This window comes from Taeniopygia guttata, chromosome 20, assembly GCF_048771995.1.
Source record: "Taeniopygia guttata chromosome 20, bTaeGut7.mat, whole genome shotgun sequence".
Taxonomy (NCBI): Eukaryota; Metazoa; Chordata; class Aves; order Passeriformes; family Estrildidae; genus Taeniopygia; species Taeniopygia guttata.
Window position 1 is genome coordinate 99,504 of NC_133045.1, and position 22,723 is coordinate 122,226.

Genomic DNA, 22,723 nt, shown 5'->3' on the forward strand with positions numbered 1-22,723 from the left:
AGTCCGCCAGAGACGCAGACTTCGACTCTCCGCAGCTGTCCGCAGGAAAGCGCCGGTTTCCAGGGTCTTTCTGCCGAAGCCGCGCTTTGCAGCCCACAAGTGCGGTTCACGTCAGCGGTGCACCTAGGAGCCGCTTCTTCGCCTCCGGCAGCCGGGGCAAGCGGTTGGCTTCTGAGAGGCGAAGAACGAAACCGGCTTGTGTGCGCAGACTTGGCACTGCCTCAGGACAGTGGCTGCAGCTGCCTGCGCTTTCAATTCACCTCTGGCATGCTTCTGGCAGGTGCTCCAGGACGACTTTCCTGCGTTTTGACTTTGTCCTGATGCAGACGAATCTGGAGAATTCTTGTTCCTACCCTGAGCTTCCGAGTTGCAGGGATCTCGATGGCCGCTGCAGAAAAGAAGAGCTGTGCTGAATTGCTCGGGAAGCAAGGACATAGACAGCGCCTTGTGTTTGGGAGTTAGCAGCTGCTGGTTTTTTGCAATTGCCTTCACTGTGCACTGAACGCCAGGGTGAGCTGTGCACTCTTCTACAACGAGCAGGGCAGCAGAAAACAGAGAGCACGGACGTCTGACAGCAGTTTGAAGCTTGCCTAGGAAAAAGCAGTGGTTTTGGGGTGTTCAGCTAATCCGTGCTTCTGGGCAAGGGCGGCTTGCGTGCACTGTGCTGGCAAGCTTTCTCCCTGCGAGACACGCTGGAAAAGCTTTTCGCTATGATGCAGTCCGCTAGAGACGCAGACTCCGGCTCTCCGCAGCTGTCCGCAGGGAAGCGGCGGTTGCCGGCGTCTTTCTGCCGAAGCCGCGCTTTGCAGCCTACAAGTGCGGTTCACATCAGCGGTGCACCTAGGAGCCACTTCTTCGCCTCCGGCAGCCGGGGAGAGCGGTTGGCTTCTGAGAGGCGAAGAACGAAACCGGCTTGTGTGCGCAGTTTTGGCACCACTAGAGGACAGTGGCAGCATGTGCCAGCCCTTTCAGTTCACCTCTGGGACGCTTCTGTCAGGTGCTCCAGGACGACTTTCCTGCGTTTTGACTTGGTCCTGATGCAGACGGATCTGGAGAATTCTAGTTCGTACCCTGAGCTTCCGAGAGGCAGAGAAGAAGGGCTGCAATGTGTTGCTCGGGAAGCAAGGACATAAACAGCCCCTTGTGTTTGGAAGTGAGCAGCTGCTGGTTTTTTGCAATTGCCTTCCCTGTGCACTGAATGCCAGGGTGAGCTGTGCACTCTTCTACAACGAGCAGGGCAGCAGAAAACAGAGAGCACGGACGTCTGACAGCAGTTTGAAGCTTGCCTAGGAAAGAGCAGTGGTTTTGGAGTGTTCAGCAAATCCATGTTTCTGGGCAAGGGCGGCATGCGTGCACTGTGCTGGCAAGCTTCCTCCCTGGGAGACAAGCTGGAAAAGCTTTTCGCTATGATGCAGTCCGCTAGAGACGCAGACTTCGGCTCTCCACAGCTGTCCGCAGGGAAGCGGCGGTTGCCGGCGTCTTTCTGCCGAAGCCGCGCTTTGCAGCCTACAAGTGCGGTTTATGTCAGCGGTGCACCTAGGAGCCGCTTCTTCGCCTCCGGCAGCCGGGGAAAGCGGTTGGCTTCTGAGAGGTGAAGAACGAAACTGGCTTGTGTGCGCAGCCTTGGCACCACTAGAGGACGATGGCAGCATGTGCCTGCACTTTCAATTCACCGCTGGCATGCTTCTGGCAGGTGCTCCAGGACGACTTTCCTGGGTTTTGACTTCATCCTGATGAAGACGAATCTGGAGAATTCTTGCCCGTGCCCTGAGCCTCCGAGAGGCAGAGAAGAAGGGCTGCGCTGAGTTGCTCGGGAAGCAAGGACATAGCGCCTTGTGTTTGGGAGTTAGCAGCTGCTGGTTTTTTGCAATTGCCTTCCCTGTGCACTGAATGCCAGGGTGGGCTGTGCACTCTTCTACAACGAGCAGGGCAGCAGAAAACAGAGAGCACGGACGTCTGACAGCAGTTTGAAGCTTGCCTAGGAAAGAGCAGTGGTTTTGGAGTGTTTAGCAAATATATGTTTCTGGGCAAGGGCGGGATGCGTGCACTGTGCTGGCAAGCTTTCTCCCTGCGAGACACGCTGGAAAAGCTTTTCGCTATGATGCAGTCCGCTAGAGACGCAGACTCCGGCTCTCCGCAGCTGTCCGCAGGGAAGCGGCGGTTGCCGGCGTCTTTCTGCCGAAGCCGCGCTTTGCAGCCTACAAGTGCGGTTAACGTCAGCGGTGCACCTAGGAGCCGCTTCTTCGCCTCCGGCCGCCGGGGAGAGCGGTTGGCTTCTGAGAGGCGAAGAACGAAGCCGGCTTGTGTGCGCAGCCTTGGCACTGTTAGAGGACGGTGGCTGCAGCTGCCAGCCTTTTCAGTTCACCTCTGGCATGCTTCTGCCAGGTGCTCCAGGACGACTTTCCTGCGTTTTGACTTGGTCCTTTACAGACGAATCTGGAGAATTCTGTTCGTACCCTGAGCTTCCGAGTTGCAGAGAACTCGAGGGCAGCTGCAGAAAAGAATAACTTCGCTGAGCTGCGTGGGAAGCAAGGACATAGCGCCTTGTCTTAGCGAGTGAGCAGCAGCTGGTTTTTTGCAATTGCCTTCACTGTGCACTGAATGCCAGGGTGAGCTGTGCACTCTTCTACAACGAGCAGGGCAGCAGAAAACAGAGAGCACGGACGTCTTACAGCAGTTTGAAGCTTGCCTAGGAAAGAGTAGTTTTTTTGGAGTGTTCAACAAATCTATATTTCTGGGCAAGGGCGGCACGCGTGCACTGTGCTGGCAAGCTTTCTCCCTGCGAGACACGCTGGAAAAGCTTTTCGCTATGATGCAGACCGCTAGAGACGCAGATTGCGGCTCTCCGCAGCTGTCCGCAGGGAAGCGGCGGTTGCCGGCGTCTTTCTGCCGAAGCCGCGCTTTGCAGCCTACAAGTGCGGTTCACGTCAGCGGTGCACCTAGGAGCCACTTCTTCGCCTCCGGCAGCCGGGGAGAGCGGTTGGCTTCTGAGAGGCGAAGAACGAAACCGGCTTGTGTGCGCAGCCTTGGCACTGCTAGAGGACGATGGCTGCAGCTGCCAGCCTTTTCAGTTCACCTCTGGCATGCTTCTGCCAGGTGCTCCAGGAAGACATTCCTGCGTTTTGACTTGGTCCTTTACAGACGAATCTGGAGAATTCTGTTCGTACCCTGAGCTTCCGAGTTGCAGAGATCTCGAGGGCAGCTGCAAAAAAGAATAACTTCGCTGAGCTGCTTTTGAAGCAAGGACATAGACAACGCCTTGCGTTTGGGAGTGAGCAGCAGCTGGTTTTTTGCAATTGACTTCGCTGTGCTCTGAATGCCAGGGTGAGCTGTGCACTCTTCTACAACGAGCAGGGCAGCAGAAAACAGAGAGCACGGACGTCTGGCAGCAGTTTGAAGCTTGCCTAGGAAAAAGCAGTGGTTTTGGAGTGTTCAGCAAATCCGTGCTTCTGGGCAAGGGCGGCTTGCGTGCACTGTGCTGGCAAGCTTTCTCCCTGCGAGACACGCTGGAAAAGCTTTTCGCCATGATGCAGTCCGCTAGAGACGCAGACTCCGGCTCTCCGCAGCTGTCCGCAGGGAAGCGCCGGTTGCCGGAGTCTTTCTGCCGAAGCCGCGCTTTGCAGCCTACAAGTGCGGTTCACATCAGCGGTGCACCTAGTAGCCGCTTCTTCGCCTCCGGCAGCCGGGGAGAGCGGTTGGCTTCTGAGAGGCGAAGAACGAAACCGGCTTGTGTGCGCAGCCTTGGCACTGCTAGAGGACGGTGGCTGCAGCTGCCAGCCCTTTCAGTTCACCTCTGGGATGCTTCTCGCAGGTGCTCCAGGACGACTTTTCTGCGTTTTGACTTGGTCCTGATGCAGACAATTCTGTAGAATTCTTGTCCGTGCCCTGAGCTTCCGAGAGGCAGAGAAGAAGGGCTCCGCTGAGTTGCTCGGGAAGCAAGGACATAGACAGCGCCTTGCGTTTGGGAGTGAGCAGATGCTGGTTTTTTGCAATTGCCTTCACTGTTCACTGAATGCCAGGGTGAGCTGTGCACTCTTCTACAACGAGCAGGGCAGCAGAAAACAGAGAGCACGGACGTCTGACAGCAGTTTGAAGCTTGCCTAGGAAAGAGTAGTTTTTTTGGAGTGTTCAGCAAATCTATGTTTCTGGGCAAGGGCGGCACGCGTGCACTGTGCTGGCAAGCTTTCTCCCTGCGAGACACGCTGGAAAAGCTTTTCGCTATGATGCAGACCGCTAGAGACGCAGATTGCGGCTCTCCGCAGCTGTCCGCAGGGAAGCGGCGGTTGCCGGCGTCTTTCTGCCGAAGCCGCGCTTTGCAGCCTACAAGTGCGGTTCACGTCAGCGGTGCACCTAGGAGCCACTTCTTCGCCTCCGGCAGCCGGGGAGAGCGGTTGGCTTCTGAGAGGCGAAGAACGAAACCGGCTTGTGTGCGCAGCCTTGGCACTGCTAGAGGACGATGGCTGCAGCTGCCAGCCTTTTCAGTTCACCTCTGGCATGCTTCTGCCAGGTGCTCCAGGAAGACATTCCTGCGTTTTGACTTGGTCCTTTACAGACGAATCTGGAGAATTCTGTTCGTACCCTGAGCTTCCGAGTTGCAGAGATCTCGAGGGCAGCTGCAAAAAAGAATAACTTCGCTGAGCTGCTTTTGAAGCAAGGACATAGACAACGCCTTGCGTTTGGGAGTGAGCAGCAGCTGGTTTTTTGCAATTGCCTTCACTGTGCACTGAATGCCAGGGTGAGCTGTGCACTCTTCTACAACGAGCAGGGCAGCAGAAAACAGAGAGCACGGACGTCTGACAGCAGTTTGAAGCTTGCCTAGGAAAGAGCAGTGGTTTTGGAGTGTTTAGCAAATATATGTTTCTGGGCAAGGGCCGGATGCGTGTACTGTGCTGGCAAGCTTTCTCCCTGCGAGACACGCTGGAAAAGCTTTTCGCTATGATGCAGACCGCTAGAGACGCAGATTCCGGCTCTCCGCAGCTGTCCGCAGGGAAGCGGCGGTTGCCGGCGTCTTTCTGCCGAAGCCGCGCTTTGCAGCCTACAAGTGCGGTTCACGTCAGCGGTGCACCTAGGAGCCACTTCTTCGCCTCCGGCAGCCGGGGAGAGCGGTTGGCTTCTGAGAGGCGAAGAACGAAACCGGCTCGTGTGCGCAGCCTTGGCACTGCTAGAGGACGGTGGCTGCAGCTGCCAGCCTTTTCAGTTCACCTCTGGCATGCTTCTGCCAGGTGCTCCAGGAAGACATTCCTGCGTTTTGACTTGGTCCTTTACAGACGAATCTGGACAATTCTGTTCGTACCCTGAGCTTCCGAGTTGCAGAGAACTCGAGGGCAGCTGCAGAATAGAATAACTTCGCTGAGCTGCTTTTGAAGCAAGGACATCGACAGCGCCTTGCGTTTGGGAGTGATCAGCAGCTGGTTTTTTGCAATTGACTTCGCTGTGCACTGAATGCCAGGGTGAGCTGTGCACTCTTCTACAACGAGCAGGGCAGCAGAAAACAGAGAGCACGGACGTCTGACAGCAGTTTGAAGCTTGCCTAGGAAAAAGCAGTGGTTTTGGAGTGTTCAGCTAATCCGTGCTTCTGGGCAAGGGCGGCTTGCGTGCACTGTGCTGGCAAGCTTTCTCCCTGCGAGACTCGCTGGAAAAGCTTTTCGCTATGATGCAGTCCGCTAGAGACGCAGAATCCGGCTCTCCGCAGCTCTCCGCAGGGAAGCGCCGGTTGCCGGAGTCTTTCTGCCGAAGCCGCGCTTTGCAGCCTACAAGTGCGGTTCACGTCAGCGGTGCACCTAGGAGCCGCTTCTTCGCCTCCGGCCGCCGGGGAGAGCGGTTGGCTTCTGAGAGGCGAAGAACGAAACCGGCTTGTGTGCGCAGCCTTGGCACTGCTAGAGGACGGTGGCTGCAGCTGCCAGCCTTTTCAGTTCACCTCTGGCATGCTTCTGCCAGGTGCTCCAGGAAGACATTCCTGCGTTTTGACTTGGTCCTTTACAGACGAATCTGGAGAATTCTGTTCGTACCCTGAGCTTCCGAGTTGCAGAGAACTCGAGGGCAGCTGCAGAAAAGAATAACTTCGCTGAGCTGCGTGGGAAGCAAGGATATAGCGCCTTGTCTTAGCGAGTGAGCAGCAGCTGGTTTTTTGCAATTGCCTTCACTGTGCACTGAATGCCAGCGTGAGCTGTGCACTCTTCTACAACGAGCAGGGCAGCAGAAAACAGAGAGCACGGACGTCTGACAGCATATTAAAGCTTGCCTAGGAAAGAGCAGTGGTTTTGGAGTGTTCAGCAAATATATGTTTCTGGGCAAGGGCGGCACGCGTGCACTGCGCTGGCAAGCTTCCTCCCTGGGAGACAAGTTGGAAAAGCTTTTCGCCATGATGCAGTCCGCCAGAGACGCAGACTTCGACTCTCCGCAGCTGTCCGCAGGAAAGCGCCGGTTTCCAGGGTCTTTCTGCCGAAGCCGCGCTTTGCAGCCCACAAGTGCGGTTCACGTCAGCGGTGCACCTAGGAGCCGCTTCTTCGCCTCCGGCAGCCGGGGCAAGCGGTTGGCTTCTGAGAGGCGAAGAACGAAACCGGCTTGTGTGCGCAGACTTGGCACTGCCTCAGGACAGTGGCTGCAGCTGCCTGCGCTTTCAATTCACCTCTGGCATGCTTCTGGCAGGTGCTCCAGGACGACTTTCCTGCGTTTTGACTTTGTCCTGATGCAGACGAATCTGGAGAATTCTTGTTCCTACCCTGAGCTTCCGAGTTGCAGGGATCTCGATGGCCGCTGCAGAAAAGAAGAGCTGTGCTGAATTGCTCGGGAAGCAAGGACATAGACAGCGCCTTGTGTTTGGGAGTTAGCAGCTGCTGGTTTTTTGCAATTGCCTTCACTGTGCACTGAACGCCAGGGTGAGCTGTGCACTCTTCTACAACGAGCAGGGCAGCAGAAAACAGAGAGCACGGACGTCTGACAGCAGTTTGAAGCTTGCCTAGGAAAAAGCAGTGGTTTTGGGGTGTTCAGCTAATCCGTGCTTCTGGGCAAGGGCGGCTTGCGTGCACTGTGCTGGCAAGCTTTCTCCCTGCGAGACACGCTGGAAAAGCTTTTCGCTATGATGCAGTCCGCTAGAGACGCAGACTCCGGCTCTCCGCAGCTGTCCGCAGGGAAGCGGCGGTTGCCGGCGTCTTTCTGCCGAAGCCGCGCTTTGCAGCCTACAAGTGCGGTTCACATCAGCGGTGCACCTAGGAGCCACTTCTTCGCCTCCGGCAGCCGGGGAGAGCGGTTGGCTTCTGAGAGGCGAAGAACGAAACCGGCTTGTGTGCGCAGTTTTGGCACCACTAGAGGACAGTGGCAGCATGTGCCAGCCCTTTCAGTTCACCTCTGGGACGCTTCTGTCAGGTGCTCCAGGACGACTTTCCTGCGTTTTGACTTGGTCCTGATGCAGACGGATCTGGAGAATTCTAGTTCGTACCCTGAGCTTCCGAGAGGCAGAGAAGAAGGGCTGCAATGTGTTGCTCGGGAAGCAAGGACATAAACAGCCCCTTGTGTTTGGAAGTGAGCAGCTGCTGGTTTTTTGCAATTGCCTTCCCTGTGCACTGAATGCCAGGGTGAGCTGTGCACTCTTCTACAACGAGCAGGGCAGCAGAAAACAGAGAGCACGGACGTCTGACAGCAGTTTGAAGCTTGCCTAGGAAAGAGCAGTGGTTTTGGAGTGTTCAGCAAATCCATGTTTCTGGGCAAGGGCGGCATGCGTGCACTGTGCTGGCAAGCTTCCTCCCTGGGAGACAAGCTGGAAAAGCTTTTCGCTATGATGCAGTCCGCTAGAGACGCAGACTTCGGCTCTCCACAGCTGTCCGCAGGGAAGCGGCGGTTGCCGGCGTCTTTCTGCCGAAGCCGCGCTTTGCAGCCTACAAGTGCGGTTTATGTCAGCGGTGCACCTAGGAGCCGCTTCTTCGCCTCCGGCAGCCGGGGAAAGCGGTTGGCTTCTGAGAGGTGAAGAACGAAACTGGCTTGTGTGCGCAGCCTTGGCACCACTAGAGGACGATGGCAGCATGTGCCTGCACTTTCAATTCACCGCTGGCATGCTTCTGGCAGGTGCTCCAGGACGACTTTCCTGGGTTTTGACTTCATCCTGATGAAGACGAATCTGGAGAATTCTTGCCCGTGCCCTGAGCCTCCGAGAGGCAGAGAAGAAGGGCTGCGCTGAGTTGCTCGGGAAGCAAGGACATAGCGCCTTGTGTTTGGGAGTTAGCAGCTGCTGGTTTTTTGCAATTGCCTTCCCTGTGCACTGAATGCCAGGGTGGGCTGTGCACTCTTCTACAACGAGCAGGGCAGCAGAAAACAGAGAGCACGGACGTCTGACAGCAGTTTGAAGCTTGCCTAGGAAAGAGCAGTGGTTTTGGAGTGTTTAGCAAATATATGTTTCTGGGCAAGGGCGGGATGCGTGCACTGTGCTGGCAAGCTTTCTCCCTGCGAGACACGCTGGAAAAGCTTTTCGCTATGATGCAGTCCGCTAGAGACGCAGACTCCGGCTCTCCGCAGCTGTCCGCAGGGAAGCGGCGGTTGCCGGCGTCTTTCTGCCGAAGCCGCGCTTTGCAGCCTACAAGTGCGGTTAACGTCAGCGGTGCACCTAGGAGCCGCTTCTTCGCCTCCGGCCGCCGGGGAGAGCGGTTGGCTTCTGAGAGGCGAAGAACGAAGCCGGCTTGTGTGCGCAGCCTTGGCACTGTTAGAGGACGGTGGCTGCAGCTGCCAGCCTTTTCAGTTCACCTCTGGCATGCTTCTGCCAGGTGCTCCAGGACGACTTTCCTGCGTTTTGACTTGGTCCTTTACAGACGAATCTGGAGAATTCTGTTCGTACCCTGAGCTTCCGAGTTGCAGAGAACTCGAGGGCAGCTGCAGAAAAGAATAACTTCGCTGAGCTGCGTGGGAAGCAAGGACATAGCGCCTTGTCTTAGCGAGTGAGCAGCAGCTGGTTTTTTGCAATTGCCTTCACTGTGCACTGAATGCCAGGGTGAGCTGTGCACTCTTCTACAACGAGCAGGGCAGCAGAAAACAGAGAGCACGGACGTCTTACAGCAGTTTGAAGCTTGCCTAGGAAAGAGTAGTTTTTTTGGAGTGTTCAACAAATCTATATTTCTGGGCAAGGGCGGCACGCGTGCACTGTGCTGGCAAGCTTTCTCCCTGCGAGACACGCTGGAAAAGCTTTTCGCTATGATGCAGACCGCTAGAGACGCAGATTGCGGCTCTCCGCAGCTGTCCGCAGGGAAGCGGCGGTTGCCGGCGTCTTTCTGCCGAAGCCGCGCTTTGCAGCCTACAAGTGCGGTTCACGTCAGCGGTGCACCTAGGAGCCACTTCTTCGCCTCCGGCAGCCGGGGAGAGCGGTTGGCTTCTGAGAGGCGAAGAACGAAACCGGCTTGTGTGCGCAGCCTTGGCACTGCTAGAGGACGATGGCTGCAGCTGCCAGCCTTTTCAGTTCACCTCTGGCATGCTTCTGCCAGGTGCTCCAGGAAGACATTCCTGCGTTTTGACTTGGTCCTTTACAGACGAATCTGGAGAATTCTGTTCGTACCCTGAGCTTCCGAGTTGCAGAGATCTCGAGGGCAGCTGCAAAAAAGAATAACTTCGCTGAGCTGCTTTTGAAGCAAGGACATAGACAACGCCTTGCGTTTGGGAGTGAGCAGCAGCTGGTTTTTTGCAATTGACTTCGCTGTGCTCTGAATGCCAGGGTGAGCTGTGCACTCTTCTACAACGAGCAGGGCAGCAGAAAACAGAGAGCACGGACGTCTGGCAGCAGTTTGAAGCTTGCCTAGGAAAAAGCAGTGGTTTTGGAGTGTTCAGCAAATCCGTGCTTCTGGGCAAGGGCGGCTTGCGTGCACTGTGCTGGCAAGCTTTCTCCCTGCGAGACACGCTGGAAAAGCTTTTCGCCATGATGCAGTCCGCTAGAGACGCAGACTCCGGCTCTCCGCAGCTGTCCGCAGGGAAGCGCCGGTTGCCGGAGTCTTTCTGCCGAAGCCGCGCTTTGCAGCCTACAAGTGCGGTTCACATCAGCGGTGCACCTAGTAGCCGCTTCTTCGCCTCCGGCAGCCGGGGAGAGCGGTTGGCTTCTGAGAGGCGAAGAACGAAACCGGCTTGTGTGCGCAGCCTTGGCACTGCTAGAGGACGGTGGCTGCAGCTGCCAGCCCTTTCAGTTCACCTCTGGGATGCTTCTCGCAGGTGCTCCAGGACGACTTTTCTGCGTTTTGACTTGGTCCTGATGCAGACAATTCTGTAGAATTCTTGTCCGTGCCCTGAGCTTCCGAGAGGCAGAGAAGAAGGGCTCCGCTGAGTTGCTCGGGAAGCAAGGACATAGACAGCGCCTTGCGTTTGGGAGTGAGCAGATGCTGGTTTTTTGCAATTGCCTTCACTGTTCACTGAATGCCAGGGTGAGCTGTGCACTCTTCTACAACGAGCAGGGCAGCAGAAAACAGAGAGCACGGACGTCTGACAGCAGTTTGAAGCTTGCCTAGGAAAGAGTAGTTTTTTTGGAGTGTTCAGCAAATCTATGTTTCTGGGCAAGGGCGGCACGCGTGCACTGTGCTGGCAAGCTTTCTCCCTGCGAGACACGCTGGAAAAGCTTTTCGCTATGATGCAGACCGCTAGAGACGCAGATTGCGGCTCTCCGCAGCTGTCCGCAGGGAAGCGGCGGTTGCCGGCGTCTTTCTGCCGAAGCCGCGCTTTGCAGCCTACAAGTGCGGTTCACGTCAGCGGTGCACCTAGGAGCCACTTCTTCGCCTCCGGCAGCCGGGGAGAGCGGTTGGCTTCTGAGAGGCGAAGAACGAAACCGGCTTGTGTGCGCAGCCTTGGCACTGCTAGAGGACGATGGCTGCAGCTGCCAGCCTTTTCAGTTCACCTCTGGCATGCTTCTGCCAGGTGCTCCAGGAAGACATTCCTGCGTTTTGACTTGGTCCTTTACAGACGAATCTGGAGAATTCTGTTCGTACCCTGAGCTTCCGAGTTGCAGAGATCTCGAGGGCAGCTGCAAAAAAGAATAACTTCGCTGAGCTGCTTTTGAAGCAAGGACATAGACAACGCCTTGCGTTTGGGAGTGAGCAGCAGCTGGTTTTTTGCAATTGCCTTCACTGTGCACTGAATGCCAGGGTGAGCTGTGCACTCTTCTACAACGAGCAGGGCAGCAGAAAACAGAGAGCACGGACGTCTGACAGCAGTTTGAAGCTTGCCTAGGAAAGAGCAGTGGTTTTGGAGTGTTTAGCAAATATATGTTTCTGGGCAAGGGCCGGATGCGTGTACTGTGCTGGCAAGCTTTCTCCCTGCGAGACACGCTGGAAAAGCTTTTCGCTATGATGCAGACCGCTAGAGACGCAGATTCCGGCTCTCCGCAGCTGTCCGCAGGGAAGCGGCGGTTGCCGGCGTCTTTCTGCCGAAGCCGCGCTTTGCAGCCTACAAGTGCGGTTCACGTCAGCGGTGCACCTAGGAGCCACTTCTTCGCCTCCGGCAGCCGGGGAGAGCGGTTGGCTTCTGAGAGGCGAAGAACGAAACCGGCTCGTGTGCGCAGCCTTGGCACTGCTAGAGGACGGTGGCTGCAGCTGCCAGCCTTTTCAGTTCACCTCTGGCATGCTTCTGCCAGGTGCTCCAGGAAGACATTCCTGCGTTTTGACTTGGTCCTTTACAGACGAATCTGGACAATTCTGTTCGTACCCTGAGCTTCCGAGTTGCAGAGAACTCGAGGGCAGCTGCAGAATAGAATAACTTCGCTGAGCTGCTTTTGAAGCAAGGACATCGACAGCGCCTTGCGTTTGGGAGTGAGCAGCAGCTGGTTTTTTGCAATTGACTTCGCTGTGCACTGAATGCCAGGGTGAGCTGTGCACTCTTCTACAACGAGCAGGGCAGCAGAAAACAGAGAGCACGGACGTCTGACAGCAGTTTGAAGCTTGCCTAGGAAAAAGCAGTGGTTTTGGAGTGTTCAGCAAATCCGTGCTTCTGGGCAAGGGCGGCTTGCGTGCACTGTGCTGGCAAGCTTTCTCCCTGCGAGACACGCTGGAAAAGCTTTTCGCCATGATGCAGTCCGCTAGAGACGCAGACTCCGGCTCTCCGCAGCTGTCCGCAGGGAAGCGCCGGTTGCCGGAGTCTTTCTGCCGAAGCCGCGCTTTGCAGCCTACAAGTGCGGTTCACATCAGCGGTGCACCTAGTAGCCGCTTCTTCGCCTCCGGCAGCCGGGGAGAGCGGTTGGCTTCTGAGAGGCGAAGAACGAAACCGGCTTGTGTGCGCAGCCTTGGCACTGCTAGAGGACGGTGGCTGCAGCTGCCAGCCCTTTCAGTTCACCTCTGGGATGCTTCTCGCAGGTGCTCCAGGACGACTTTTCTGCGTTTTGACTTGGTCCTGATGCAGACAATTCTGTAGAATTCTTGTCCGTGCCCTGAGCTTCCGAGAGGCAGAGAAGAAGGGCTCCGCTGAGTTGCTCGGGAAGCAAGGACATAGACAGCGCCTTGCGTTTGGGAGTGAGCAGATGCTGGTTTTTTGCAATTGCCTTCACTGTTCACTGAATGCCAGGGTGAGCTGTGCACTCTTCTACAACGAGCAGGGCAGCAGAAAACAGAGAGCACGGACGTCTGACAGCAGTTTGAAGCTTGCCTAGGAAAGAGTAGTTTTTTTGGAGTGTTCAGCAAATCTATATTTCTGGGCAAGGGCGGCTTGCGTGCACTGTGCTGGCAAGCTTTCTCCCTGCGAGACACGCTGGAAAAGCTTTTCGCCATGATGCAGTCCGCTAGAGACGCAGATTCCGGCTCTCCGCAGCTGTCCGCAGGGAAGCGGCGGTTGCCGGCGTCTTTCTGCCGAAGCCGCGCTTTGCAGCCTACAAGTGCGGTTCACGTCAGCGGTGCACCTAGGAGCCGCTTCTTCGCCTCCGGCCGCCGGGGAGAGCGGTTGGCTTCTGAGAGGCGAAGAACGAAACCGGCTTGTGTGCGCAGCCTTGGCACTGCTAGAGGACGGTGGCTGCAGCTGCCAGCCTTTTCAATTCACCGCTGGCATGCTTCTGCCAGGTGCTCCAGGAAGACATTCCTGCGTTTTGACTTGGTCCTTATAGACGAATCTGGAGAATTCTGTTCGTACCCTGAGCTTCCGAGTTGCAGAGAACTCGAGGGCAGCTGCAGAAAAGAATAACTTCGCTGAGCTGCGTGGGAAGCAAGGACATAGCGCCTTGTCTTAGCGAGTGAGCAGCAGCTGGTTTTTTGCAATTGCCTTCACTGTGCACTGAATGCCAGGGTGAGCTGTGCACTCTTCTACAACGAGCAGGGCAGAAGAAAACAGAGAGCACGGACGTCTGACAGCAGTTTGAAGCTTGCCTAGGAAAAAGCAGTGGTTTTGGAGTGTTCAGCAAATATATGTTTCTGGGCAAGGGCGGCACGCGTGCACTGCGCTGGCAAGCTTCCTCCCTGGGAGACAAGCTGGAAAAGCTTTTCGCCATGATGCAGTCCGCCAGAGACGCAGACTTCGACTCTCCGCAGCTGTCCGCAGGAAAGCGCCGGTTTCCGGAGTCTTTCTGCCGAAGCCGCGCTTTGCAGCCCACAAGTGCGGTTTACGTCAGCGGTGCACCTAGGAGCCGCTTCTTCGCCTCCGGCAGCCGGGGCAAGCGGTTGGCTTCTGAGAGGCGAAGAACGAAACCGGCTTGTGTGCGCAGCCTTGGCACTGCTTCAGGACAGTGGCTGCAGCTGCCTGCGCTTTCAATTCACCTCTGGGATGCTTCTGGCAGGTGCTCCAGGACGACTTTCCTGCGTTTTGACTTGGTCCTGATGCAGACGAATCTGGAGAATTCTTGTTCCTACCCTGAGCTTCCGAGTTGCAGGGATCTCGATGGCCGCTGCAGAAAAGAAGAGCTGTGCTGAATTGCTCGGGAAGCAAGGACATAGACAGCGCCTTGTGTTTGGGAGTTAGCAGCTGCTGGTTTTTTGCAATTGCCTTCACTGTGCACTGAATGCCAGGGTGAGCTGTGCACTCTTCTACAACGAGCAGGGCAGCAGAAAACAGAGAGCACGGACGTCTGACAGCAGTTTGAAGCTTGCCTAGGAAAGAGCAGTGGTTTTGGAGTGTTTAGCAAATATATGTTTCTGGGCAAGGGCCGGATGCGTGTACTGTGCTGGCAAGCTTTCTCCCTGCGAGACACGCTGGAAAAGCTTTTCGCTATGATGCAGACCGCTAGAGACGCAGATTCCGGCTCTCCGCAGCTGTCCGCAGGGAAGCGGCGGTTGCCGGCGTCTTTCTGCCGAAGCCGCGCTTTGCAGCCTACAAGTGCGGTTCACGTCAGCGGTGCACCTAGGAGCCACTTCTTCGCCTCCGGCAGCCGGGGAGAGCGGTTGGCTTCTGAGAGGCGAAGAACGAAACCGGCTCGTGTGCGCAGCCTTGGCACTGCTAGAGGACGGTGGCTGCAGCTGCCAGCCTTTTCAGTTCACCTCTGGCATGCTTCTGCCAGGTGCTCCAGGAAGACATTCCTGCGTTTTGACTTGGTCCTTTACAGACGAATCTGGACAATTCTGTTCGTACCCTGAGCTTCCGAGTTGCAGAGAACTCGAGGGCAGCTGCAGAATAGAATAACTTCGCTGAGCTGCTTTTGAAGCAAGGACATCGACAGCGCCTTGCGTTTGGGAGTGATCAGCAGCTGGTTTTTTGCAATTGACTTCGCTGTGCACTGAATGCCAGGGTGAGCTGTGCACTCTTCTACAACGAGCAGGGCAGCAGAAAACAGAGAGCACGGACGTCTGACAGCAGTTTGAAGCTTGCCTAGGAAAAAGCAGTGGTTTTGGAGTGTTCAGCTAATCCGTGCTTCTGGGCAAGGGCGGCTTGCGTGCACTGTGCTGGCAAGCTTTCTCCCTGCGAGACTCGCTGGAAAAGCTTTTCGCTATGATGCAGTCCGCTAGAGACGCAGAATCCGGCTCTCCGCAGCTCTCCGCAGGGAAGCGCCGGTTGCCGGAGTCTTTCTGCCGAAGCCGCGCTTTGCAGCCTACAAGTGCGGTTCACGTCAGCGGTGCACCTAGGAGCCGCTTCTTCGCCTCCGGCCGCCGGGGAGAGCGGTTGGCTTCTGAGAGGCGAAGAACGAAACCGGCTTGTGTGCGCAGCCTTGGCACTGCTAGAGGACGGTGGCTGCAGCTGCCAGCCTTTTCAGTTCACCTCTGGCATGCTTCTGCCAGGTGCTCCAGGAAGACATTCCTGCGTTTTGACTTGGTCCTTTACAGACGAATCTGGAGAATTCTGTTCGTACCCTGAGCTTCCGAGTTGCAGAGAACTCGAGGGCAGCTGCAGAAAAGAATAACTTCGCTGAGCTGCGTGGGAAGCAAGGATATAGCGCCTTGTCTTAGCGAGTGAGCAGCAGCTGGTTTTTTGCAATTGCCTTCACTGTGCACTGAATGCCAGCGTGAGCTGTGCACTCTTCTACAACGAGCAGGGCAGCAGAAAACAGAGAGCACGGACGTCTGACAGCATATTAAAGCTTGCCTAGGAAAGAGCAGTGGTTTTGGAGTGTTCAGCAAATATATGTTTCTGGGCAAGGGCGGCACGCGTGCACTGCGCTGGCAAGCTTCCTCCCTGGGAGACAAGTTGGAAAAGCTTTTCGCCATGATGCAGTCCGCCAGAGACGCAGACTTCGACTCTCCGCAGCTGTCCGCAGGAAAGCGCCGGTTTCCAGGGTCTTTCTGCCGAAGCCGCGCTTTGCAGCCCACAAGTGCGGTTCACGTCAGCGGTGCACCTAGGAGCCGCTTCTTCGCCTCCGGCAGCCGGGGCAAGCGGTTGGCTTCTGAGAGGCGAAGAACGAAACCGGCTTGTGTGCGCAGACTTGGCACTGCCTCAGGACAGTGGCTGCAGCTGCCTGCGCTTTCAATTCACCTCTGGCATGCTTCTGGCAGGTGCTCCAGGACGACTTTCCTGCGTTTTGACTTTGTCCTGATGCAGACGAATCTGGAGAATTCTTGTTCCTACCCTGAGCTTCCGAGTTGCAGGGATCTCGATGGCCGCTGCAGAAAAGAAGAGCTGTGCTGAATTGCTCGGGAAGCAAGGACATAGACAGCGCCTTGTGTTTGGGAGTTAGCAGCTGCTGGTTTTTTGCAATTGCCTTCACTGTGCACTGAACGCCAGGGTGAGCTGTGCACTCTTCTACAACGAGCAGGGCAGCAGAAAACAGAGAGCACGGACGTCTGACAGCAGTTTGAAGCTTGCCTAGGAAAAAGCAGTGGTTTTGGGGTGTTCAGCTAATCCGTGCTTCTGGGCAAGGGCGGCTTGCGTGCACTGTGCTGGCAAGCTTTCTCCCTGCGAGACACGCTGGAAAAGCTTTTCGCTATGATGCAGTCCGCTAGAGACGCAGACTCCGGCTCTCCGCAGCTGTCCGCAGGGAAGCGGCGGTTGCCGGCGTCTTTCTGCCGAAGCCGCGCTTTGCAGCCTACAAGTGCGGTTCACATCAGCGGTGCACCTAGGAGCCACTTCTTCGCCTCCGGCAGCCGGGGAGAGCGGTTGGCTTCTGAGAGGCGAAGAACGAAACCGGCTTGTGTGCGCAGTTTTGGCACCACTAGAGGACAGTGGCAGCATGTGCCAGCCCTTTCAGTTCACCTCTGGGACGCTTCTGTCAGGTGCTCCAGGACGACTTTCCTGCGTTTTGACTTGGTCCTGATGCAGACGGATCTGGAGAATTCTAGTTCGTACCCTGAGCTTCCGAGAGGCAGAGAAGAAGGGCTGCAATGTGTTGCTCGGGAAGCAAGGACATAAACAGCCCCTTGTGTTTGGAAGTGAGCAGCTGCTGGTTTTTTGCAATTGCCTTCCCTGTGCACTGAATGCCAGGGTGAGCTGTGCACTCTTCTACAACGAGCAGGGCAGCAGAAAACAGAGAGCACGGACGTCTGACAGCAGTTTGAAGCTTGCCTAGGAAAGAGCAGTGGTTTTGGAGTGTTCAGCAAATCCATGTTTCTGGGCAAGGGCGGCATGCGTGCACTGTGCTGGCAAGCTTCCTCCCTGGGAGACAAGCTGGAAAAGCTTTTCGCTATGATGCAGTCCGCTAGAGACGCAGACTTCGGCTCTCCACAGCTGTCCGCAGGGAAGCGGCGGTTGCCGGCGTCTTTCTGCCGAAGCCGCGCTTTGCAGCCTACAAGTGCGGTTTATGTCAGCGGTGCACCTAGGAGCCGCTTCTTCGCCTCCGGCAGCCGGGGAAAGCGGTTGGCTTCTGAGAGGTGAAGAACGAAACTGGCTTGTGTGCGCAGCCTTGGCACCACTAGAGGACGATGGCAGCATGTGCCTGCACTTTCAATTCACCGCTGGCATGCTTCTGGCAGGTGCTCCAGGACGACTTTCCTGGGTTTTGACTTCATCCTGATGAAGACGAATCTGGAGAATTCTTGCCCGTGCCCTGAGCCTCCGAGAGGCAGAGAAGAAGGGCTGCGCTGAGTTGCTCGGGAAGCAAGGACATAGCGCCTTGTGTTTGGGAGTTAGCAGCTGCTGGTTTTTTGCAATTGCCTTCCCTGTGCACTGAATGCCAGGGTGGGCTGTGCACTCTTCTACAACGAGCAGGGCAGCAGAAAACAGAGAGCACGGACGTCTGACAGCAGTTTGAAGCTTGCCTAGGAAAGAGCAGTGGTTTTGGAGTGTTTAGCAAATATATGTTTCTGGGCAAGGGCGGGATGCGTGCACTGTGCTGGCAAGCTTTCTCCCTGCGAGACACGCTGGAAAAGCTTTTCGCTATGATGCAGTCCGCTAGAGACGCAGACTCCGGCTCTCCGCAGCTGTCCGCAGGGAAGCGGCGGTTGCCGGCGTCTTTCTGCCGAAGCCGCGCTTTGCAGCCTACAAGTGCGGTTAACGTCAGCGGTGCACCTAGGAGCCGCTTCTTCGCCTCCGGCCGCCGGGGAGAGCGGTTGGCTTCTGAGAGGCGAAGAACGAAGCCGGCTTGTGTGCGCAGCCTTGGCACTGTTAGAGGACGGTGGCTGCAGCTGCCAGCCTTTTCAGTTCACCTCTGGCATGCTTCTGCCAGGTGCTCCAGGACGACTTTCCTGCGTTTTGACTTGGTCCTTTACAGACGAATCTGGAGAATTCTGTTCGTACCCTGAGCTTCCGAGTTGCAGAGAACTCGAGGGCAGCTGCAGAAAAGAATAACTTCGCTGAGCTGCGTGGGAGGCAAGGACATAGCGCCTTGTCTTAGCGAGTGAGCAGCAGCTGGTTTTTTGCAATTGCCTTCACTGTGCACTGAATGCCAGGGTGAGCTGTGCACTCTTCTACAACGAGCAGGGCAGCAGAAAACAGAGAGCACGGACGTCTTACAGCAGTTTGAAGCTTGCCTAGGAAAGAGTAGTTTTTTTGGAGTGTTCAACAAATCTATATTTCTGGGCAAGGGCGGCACGCGTGCACTGTGCTGGCAAGCTTTCTCCCTGCGAGACACGCTGGAAAAGCTTTTCGCTATGATGCAGACCGCTAGAGACGCAGATTGCGGCTCTCCGCAGCTGTCCGCAGGGAAGCGGCGGTTGCCGGCGTCTTTCTGCCGAAGCCGCGCTTTGCAGCCTACAAGTGCGGTTCACGTCAGCGGTGCACCTAGGAGCCACTTCTTCGCCTCCGGCAGCCGGGGAGAGCGGTTGGCTTCTGAGAGGCGAAGAACGAAACCGGCTTGTGTGCGCAGCCTTGGCACTGCTAGAGGACGATGGCTGCAGCTGCCAGCCTTTTCAGTTCACCTCTGGCATGCTTCTGCCAGGTGCTCCAGGAAGACATTCCTGCGTTTTGACTTGGTCCTTTACAGACGAATCTGGAGAATTCTGTTCGTACCCTGAGCTTCCGAGTTGCAGAGATCTCGAGGGCAGCTGCAAAAAAGAATAACTTCGCTGAGCTGCTTTTGAAGCAAGGACATAGACAACGCCTTGCGTTTGGGAGTGAGCAGCAGCTGGTTTTTTGCAATTGACTTCGCTGTGCTCTGAATGCCAGGGTGAGCTGTGCACTCTTCTACAACGAGCAGGGCAGCAGAAAACAGAGAGCACGGACGTCTGGCAGCAGTTTGAAGCTTGCCTAGGAAAAAGCAGTGGTTTTGGAGTGTTCAGCAAATCCGTGCTTCTGGGCAAGGGCGGCTTGCGTGCACTGTGCTGGCAAGCTTTCTCCCTGCGAGACACGCTGGAAAAGCTTTTCGCCATGATGCAGTCCGCTAGAGACGCAGACTCCGGCTCTCCGCAGCTGTCCGCAGGGAAGCGCCGGTTGCCGGAGTCTTTCTGCCGAAGCCGCGCTTTGCAGCCTACAAGTGCGGTTCACATCAGCGGTGCACCTAGTAGCCGCTTCTTCGCCTCCGGCAGCCGGGGAGAGCGGTTGGCTTCTGAGAGGCGAAGAACGAAACCGGCTTGTGTGCGCAGCCTTGGCACTGCTAGAGGACGGTGGCTGCAGCTGCCAGCCCTTTCAGTTCACCTCTGGGATGCTTCTCGCAGGTGCTCCAGGACGACTTTTCTGCGTTTTGACTTGGTCCTGATGCAGACAATTCTGTAGAATTCTTGTCCGTGCCCTGAGCTTCCGAGAGGCAGAGAAGAAGGGCTCCGCTGAGTTGCTCGGGAAGCAAGGACATAGACAGCGCCTTGCGTTTGGGAGTGAGCAGCTGCTGGTTTTTTGCAATTGACTTCGCTGTGCACTGAATGCCAGGGTGAGCTGTGCACTCCTCTACAACGAGCAGGGCAGCAGAAAACAGAGAGCACGGACGTCTGACAGAAGTTTGAAACTTTCCTAGGAAAGAGCAGTGTTTTTTGGAGTGTTCAGCAAATATATGTTTCTCGGCAAGGGCGGGATGCGTGCACTGTGCTGGCAAGCTTTCTCCCTGCGAGACACGCTGGAAAAGCTTTTCGCTATGATGCAGTCCGCTAGAGACGCAGACTCCGGCTCTCGGCAGCTGTCCGCAGGGAAGCGGCGGTTGCCGGCGTCTTTCTGCCGAAGCCGCGTTTTGCAGCCTACAAGTGCGGTTCACGTCAGCGGCGCACCTAGTAGCCGCTTCTTCGCCTCCGGCAGCCGGGGAGAGCGCTTGGCTTCTGAGAGGCGAAGAAAGAAACCGGCTTTTGTGCGCTGCCTTGGCACTGCTAGAAGACGGTGGCTGCAGATGCCTGCGCTCTCAATTCAACGCTGGCATGCTTCTGGCAGGTGCTTCAGGACGACTTTCCTGCGTTTTGACTTGGTCCTGATGCAGACGAATCTGGAGAATTCTTGTTCCTGCCCTGAGCTTCCGAGATGCAGAGAAGAAGGGCAGCGCTGAGTTGCTCGGGAAGCAAGGACATAGACAGCGCCTTGTGTTTGGGAGTGAGCAGCTGCTGGTGTTTTGCAGTTAACTTCGCTGTGCACTGAATGTCAGGTGAGCTGTGCAATCCTCTACAATGAGAAGGGCAGCAGACAACAGAGAGCACAGATGTGTGAAAGCAGTTTGAAGCCTGCCTAGGAACGAGTAGTGTTTTTGGAGTGTTTAGCAAATCCATGTTTCTGGGCAAGGGCGGGATGCGTGCACTGTGCTGGCAAGCTTTCTCCCTGCGAGACACGCTGGAAAAGCTTTTCGCCATGATGCAGTCCGCTAGAGACGCAGATTCCGGCTCTCCGCAGCTGTCCGCAGGGAAGCGCAGGTTGCCGGAGTCTTTCTGCCGAAGCCGCGCTTTGCAGCCTACAAGTGCGGTTCACGTCAGCGGTGCACCTAGGAGCCGCTTCTTCGCCTCCGGCCGCCGGGGAGAGCGGTTGGCTTCTGAGAGGCGAAGAACGAAACCGGCTTGTGTGCGCAGCCTTGGCACTGCTAGAGGACGGTGGCTGCAGCTGCCAGCCTTTTCAATTCACCGCTGGCATGCTTCTGCCAGGTGCTCCAGGAAGACATTCCTGCGTTTTGACTTGGTCCTTATAGACGAATCTGGACAATTCTGTTCGTACCCTGAGCTTCCGAGTTGCAGAGAACTCGAGGGCAGCTGCAGAAAAGAATAACTTCGCTGAGCTGCGTGGGAAGCAAGGACATAGCGCCTTGTCTTAGCGAGTGAGCAGCAGCTGGTTTTTTGCAATTGCCTTCACTGTGCACTGAATGCCAGGGTGAGCTGTGCACTCTTCTACAACGAGCAGGGCAGCAGAAAACAGAGAGCACGGACGTCTGACAGCAGTTTGAAGCTTGCCTAGGAAAGAGCAGTGGTTTTGGAGTGTTCAGCAAATATATGTTTCTGGGCAAGGGCGGCACGCGTGCACTGCGCTGGCAAGCTTCCTCCCTGGGAGACAAGCTGGAAAAGCTTTTCGCCATGATGCAGTCCGCCAGAGACGCAGACTTCGACTCTCCGCAGCTGTCCGCAGGAAAGCGCCGGTTTCCGGAGTCTTTCTGCCGAAGCCGCGCTTTGCAGCCCACAAGTGCGGTTCACGTCAGCGGTGCACCTAGGAGCCGCTTCTTCGCCTCCGGCAGCCGGGGCAAGCGGTTGGCTTCTGAGAGGCGAAGAACGAAACCGGCTTGTGTGCGCAGCCTTGGCACTGCTTCAGGACAGTGGCTGCATCTGCCTGCGCTTTCAATTCACCTCTGGGATGCTTCTGGCAGGTGCTCCAGGACGACTTTCCTGCGTTTTGACTTGGTCCTGATGCAGACGAATCTGGAGAATTCTTGTTCCTACCCTGAGCTTCCGAGTTGCAGGGATCTCGATGGCCGCTGCAGAAAAGAAGAGCTGTGCTGAATTGCTCGGGAAGCAAGGACATAGACAGCGCCTTGTGTTTGGGAGTTAGCAGCTGCTGGTTTTTTGCAATTGCCTTCACTGTGCACTGAATGCCAGGGTGAGCTGTGCACTCTTCTACAACGAGCAGGGCAGCAGAAAACAGAGAGCACGGACGTCTGACAGCAGTTTGAAGCTTGCCTAGGAAAGAGCAGTGGTTTTGGAGTGTTTAGCAAATATATGTTTCTGGGCAAGGGCCGGATGCGTGTACTGTGCTGGCAAGCTTTCTCCCTGCGAGACACGCTGGAAAAGCTTTTCGCTATGATGCAGACCGCTAGAGACGCAGATTCCGGCTCTCCGCAGCTGTCCGCAGGGAAGCGGCGGTTGCCGGCGTCTTTCTGCCGAAGCCGCGCTTTGCAGCCTACAAGTGCGGTTCACGTCAGCGGTGCACCTAGGAGCCACTTCTTCGCCTCCGGCAGCCGGGGAGAGCGGTTGGCTTCTGAGAGGCGAAGAACGAAACCGGCTTGTGTGCGCAGCCTTAGCACTGCTAGAGGACGGTGGCTGCAGCTGCCAGCCCTTTCAGTTCACCTCTGGCATGCTTCTGCCAGGTGCTCCAGGAAGACATTCCTGCGTTTTGACTTGGTCCTTTACAGACGAATCTGGAGAATTCTGTTCGTACCCTGAGCTTCCGAGTTGCAGAGATCTCGAGGGCAGCTGCAAAAAAGAATAACTTCGCTGAGCTGCTTTTGAAGCAAGGACATAGACAACGCCTTGCGTTTGGGAGTGAGCAGCAGCTGGTTTTTTGCAATTGACTTCGCTGTGCTCTGAATGCCAGGGTGAGCTGTGCACTCTTCTACAACGAGCAGGGCAGCAGAAAACAGAGAGCACGGACGTCTGGCAGCAGTTTGAAGCTTGCCTAGGAAAAAGCAGTGGTTTTGGAGTGTTCAGCAAATCCGTGCTTCTGGGCAAGGGCGGCTTGCGTGCACTGTGCTGGCAAGCTTTCTCCCTGCGAGACACGCTGGAAAAGCTTTTCGCCATGATGCAGTCCGCTAGAGACGCAGACTCCGGCTCTCCGCAGCTGTCCGCAGGGAAGCGCCGGTTGCCGGAGTCTTTCTGCCGAAGCCGCG